The sequence below is a fragment of the Cryptotermes secundus genome, unplaced genomic scaffold (genome assembly GCF_002891405.2).
Source record: "Cryptotermes secundus unplaced genomic scaffold, Csec_1.0 scaffold255, whole genome shotgun sequence".
NCBI classification, from domain to species: Eukaryota; Metazoa; Arthropoda; class Insecta; order Blattodea; family Kalotermitidae; genus Cryptotermes; species Cryptotermes secundus.
In genome coordinates, this window is record NW_019720564.1 from 33,109 (window position 1) to 38,741 (window position 5,633).

Sequence of the window (5,633 nt, forward strand, 5' to 3'; positions counted from 1 at the left end):
ACGTTTGACGGTAGCACGATGTGGAGCGTGTTCCGTCGACAATTCGAGGTCGTAGCGGAACACAACCAATTGTCAGACCGGGACAAATCTACATACCTAATTGCTTTGAAGGGCGGGGCGGTAGACCTGCTACCCGGCATCCTGACAAATACGGCTTACAAGGACACCTTTAAGGCGCTAGAGGACCGCTTCGGGGACCAACATTTTGCAGCTGCCTACCGCTGCCAACTGACGAGGGTACAGGACCCCAGAGTCCCTACAAGACTTCGCCACAGCCATTGAAATGCTTGCCCGCCGTACCTACTCCAACCTACCGGCCAACTACGTAGCAAGAGAAGCGGGGAAGGCATTCACATATGGAATAAGAGATACTGACATCAAGATTCAGCTGCTGCGGGGAGGAGAGAAGACAGTAAACGAGGCCCTCCGACAAGCCCTAGAGCTGCAGGCTGTATTAGTAGCAGCCAGAGCTTACGAAAATACGTAACACCAACACATACCAGAAGTACCGACCGTTCCCCACCCAACGAAGAGACGTACAACAGTCAAGATGATGGAATTGAGTAGAGCCGGGGCATTTTGAAAGCAACTGCCACTACGGCATAAGAAATGGAAATAGACAACGCCAGGACGGACAACCTAGAAACAAGCGAGAATCGCCGGGGAGACCAGAGTGGCAACCCGGTAACAACATTGAGACAAAGCTGGAGAATTGACCAAGTGGCGGGAAACGAACGAGGGCCGGCGGAGAGGGGCAGATGCCGGCATATTCATTAGGGCCCCTCCCACTACGCACTCATCGACATCACGGAAAAAGCCAACACCAGTCTGGTCACTACAGGGCAGGTCGGCGACAAACTGTGCCGGGTAATAGTGGACACTGGAGCATATGTCACGGTGGCAAGACCGGATGAAGCCACCGGATGGCCTGAAAGACAGCCTAATCCAGACTTCATGCTACAGACCGTGGCTGGAGGATCCCTAACCATCCTGAAAGAAGTTCTGTTAACCCTCACTCTGGGGCGCCGGCCGCTAACAATGTGGGTTTTCGTCGCGAATAACACCGATGAGCTCATCTTGGGACTGGACATACTGCGCGCCTATGATGCATCTGTGGACATAGGGCGCCAAACGTTGCGGCTGGCAGAGGCAGAGTTATCGCTATGGAGCCCGGGATCGTGACCCCGTCCGTCCAGTCTAATAGTGGCCAAAGACCATGTGATACCTGCGCAGTGTGAGGAAGTAGTGATGGCTAGAATGGAGAAACCTCTGTGGGTGGAGAATGGTCTAGTAGAACCAAGTCCACAGGCCAACCCACCTGAAGGAATCTACATAGCCAGGACCCTAGTTCAAGACTGTCAAAAAGTACCAGTGAGGGTCATGAATGCCATCCATAAAGAACAAAAGCTCAACAGCGGATCCCCTCTGGCGGCCTGTGAACCAGTAACACTGGTCACTCCGCCCAATGTGGAACAGCCACAAGGACCGGGCATAAAACTGAAAGTAGTGGACGTGACCAGAGCGGCCAAACCACACCTAAACACCACGGAATTCCAATAGCTAGTGGAACTCGTGGCCGAGTATGTGGACATCTTTGCGAGGAACAGCGAAGATTACGGAATGACAGACAAAGTGTATCACTGCATAGACACGGGAGACGCCTGACCAATTCGACAGCCACCGAGGAGAGTGCCCCTGGCGAAACAAGCAGAAGTGAAAGAATTGCTTCACAACATGCAGCGACAAGGAATTATAGAAAAATCGGACAGCCCTTGGTCGTCCCCAGTCGTCTTGGGGTCAGAAAGAATGGGGAACTCCGCTTCTGCGTGGATTACAGAAAGCTGAACGACGTCACCAAGGATTGAATCGTATTACCCCAGATCAACAACACCCTAGACATGTTAGCTGGGGCGAAATGGTTTTCCACTCTCGATCTAAAGAGTGGCTCTTGGCAAGATGATGTACACCCAGATGACAAGGAGAAGACGGCGTTTTCGACAGGTGAAGGACTGTGACAGTTCACAGTCATGCACTTTGGCCTCTGCAAGGCCACGGCAACCTCTGAGAGACTAATGGAGACAGTCCTACGAGGCCTCACTTATGATTCGTGCGTCGTGTACCTGGATGACGTGATCACAATAGGCCGCACATTCCAAGAGCACTCCATCAACCTATGGAAAGTGTTTGAGAGGTTCAGAGAAGCACACCTGAAACTTAACCTGGAAAAGTGTCAAATTTTGCACAAAGAAGTCAAGTACCTCAGGCATATTGTATCACCAGAAGGGATATCTACCGACCCAGAAAAGGCGAAAGCCGTGCGAGAATGGCCGACCCCAAGAATAAACATGAGACTAGAAGCTTTCTGCGCCTATGCACGCATTACAGGCAGTTTATCTTAGGTTTTGCCAACATTGCAAAACCGCTAACTAGACTAACAGAAGAGAAACAGGCCTTCCAGTGGACTCCAGAGGTGGAGGCCGCTTGCCAAACACTAAAGGGAGCCCTTTGTGCTTCCCCTATTCTTGCCTACCCGCAGCCAGGAGAGAAGTTCATCGTGAACACAGACGCAAGTAACTTCGGGATTGGAGGGGACCACTCTCAGCTCACCTGGCTGATGAACTTTAAGAACCTAGAAGGGCACCACCGCACATTGGATACAGCGCCTACAAGAGTATAACTTTACCTCAGAGCACCGCCAAGGCCAGAAACACAATGCCGATGCTCTTTCAAAGCGACCCTGCCAAGAGCAGTGCAAGCACTGTAACAAAGCCGAGACAAGTGCAGACTTAAAGCAGATACGATCTATTGCAACCATACCCGCAACTGGCCGGGACCCGGTTGCCCTAAGAGAGAAACAGTTAAACGACCCAGATGCAGGGCCTATTCTACAGGAAGTAGAAACGGGGCAACGACCTGAGTGGAAAGATATCGCGGACCGGAGTCCTACGTACAACAGCTACTGGGCCCAGTGGAAATCGCTCGCTGTGAGAAACGGCATACTAGAGCGCAACTGGGAATCCACCAACGGGCGATATCAAGTACCCCAGATAATTATTCCTTGGAGCAGGGTGAAGGACGAGCTGACCGAGCTACACAGTGGACCGTCAGGAGGCCACTTGGGCTCAATAAAACCCTAAATAAGGTTCGGCAGTGGTACTACTGGCTCCAAGCAAGGAGCGAGATCGAAAAATAGTGCCAGCATTGCGACAGGGGCCAAATGCAACAGTATAATGTCGGGGGCCCGTTCGAAAGGATAGCAATTGATGTAGCTGGACCCTTCCTGCTGAGCGAACAAGGAAACCGATAATCTTGATAGCAATGGATTATTTCAGAAAATGGCCGGAAACCTACGCCATCCGAAACCATTAGGCGTCGACAATAGCGGAAGTTTTGGTCACCAACTTCTTTTGCCGCTTCGGCATACCTCGAGAGTTGCATAGTGACCAAGGCCGTAACTTCGTGTCTCGTCTGCTACAAGAAGTTTTGCAATGCCTGGGAGTGAGCAAGACGTGCAACACGCCCCTGCACCCGCAGTCGGACGGCATGGTGGGACACTACATTAAAACCATCGAGGAATAGTTGCGGGAGGTCGTCACATCCCACCAGAAGGACTGGGATAAGTTGCTTCTCTTCCTCCTAGCTTACAGGGCATCCACTCATGACACTACGGGCTTGACCCCAGCTAACCTAGTGTTCGGACAAGAACTCCGACTACCCTGCGATCTGCTGTTTGGAGTACCCCCAGACAAGGAACTACGCACAACCGATTATGCGGCAGACTTAGTGGATCATCTAAACGACATCCACAATTATGCCCGGCAACACATGAAGCTCGCCCGTGACCAAATGAAAACTCGGTACGATAAACTAGCCAACTCCATAGGGTTCCACGAAGACGACAGAGTGTGGCTAAACCGTCCAGCCCGCAAGAAAAGGAAATCACCTAAACTTCAATCCTCGGGGGAAGGCCCGTACAAGGTAGTCAACGGAATAAATGATGCAGTATACAGAATCCAGATAAACCCTAGGTCGAAGATGTTGGTAATACACCTGGACCGGCTTGCACCGTACTAAGGAGCTGCTTGGGACGAGCACCCATGAAAAAGAGGGGCGGAGGTAACACGCGGAAAATGAACACCCTAGGAAATGAAACCAAGGATGCACCGTTAGGCTGTTCGGCATGAACAACCTTTAGAAGGGAGCAGTGTAATGTGTTTGGAGTAGATACTTCCATGGTAATGCAATAAGTGGGCTGTTGCATAGGAATTGCAGAACCAACGAAGCAGCGTTTCCCCGGAGATGAACAACAGAAGGCCGTTGAGTAACAACGGATGAGAAGAAACTAGTTACCAGCGTATAAAGAGCATTCCCGAAGCAACGGAGTGCCGAACACATGAGATCGAACCTTGGCGAGGGGTGTGACTGACACATGTAAATGTAAGCAATACCGTGCCATATAATATATGCAGTACAGGCAGCTGATTGCAAGCCAAACAGAGATTTCATTATGTAGAAGAAATAATTTATTGTACTCATCTAATTTCAATGGTCTTCATGTTGTATGGTGCAGTATTCATTATTGCCTGGCTAGAATGAGGCCTGTCAAAGCCTTGATGGGAGGCTTCTGCTTTATCAACTGAACAGCTAGCCAATTTACCTGACACATATATTTTTAACTACTGTAGTAATCATACCTTAGCTCCCAACAAGCTTCTAACTCCCACAAGCATCCTTATCAGTACAACTATAACCGGGCCAAGTGGATCTTGGTTATAATATGAGTGGTGATTGGTAAAAGCAACGTCGTAGTCTAGATAAGGGTTACAACAGGCATTCCACGAGGATCAGTAGAAGTTCCAGTACAAAATGCGAACAACACGAAGCTTGGAATTCAATACCCCCCCCCGAATATGAATAGCGCTGCTATGTGGGCATGGTTTGAAGAGCAAGGACCACCATTTCATGGGAACTCTGCAAAGTCAGCTGCATCTAGATTAACTGGCAATAGCCTTCTGATGTTAATCTTACTCCTATATTCAGTAGGTGGTACTGAAAGACATGATGAAAACCAGGCACTGTAATCATCCTCATGGGTTAGTCACACACCATCTGTGGTTTTATACCTGGCCTCCAGGACACACTTGTAAATTATGCCAATAGGGAGGCATTAATTGCAGCAGCACTGTGGGAGGAAGGGTGATATACTGTATGCCTATCACTAACAATCAACTCAGCAGGTTTTCAGGTTATGAAGTGAATTTTCTGTGAAATAAAATTGTGCAGTTTGTTGAAAGTCCAGTTTGTTGGAAGTCAACCAATATTTCTAACCATCACCACCAAATAGTGTTACAAAAGAAACGAACACAAAGCTGTGCTTGCTGCCTGCTTGGCTTACTCTTTGACCCTAAAGATGATGGTGACACGTTTCTCTGCACAGCATCATGAGAATACCTCAGATGACAAAACGGCCCATCCATATCTGAGTTAGACTTCACCAAATCCACTGTGCACAAATGAGTGTAATTAGCGCCTTCATACAGGTACAAGAGAATGGCCGGCCATACTAGTGCATTAGGTAATAGAAATTACAAGGGATATGGAATGAGAGATAAAGCACCATAAACTGTTTTTGT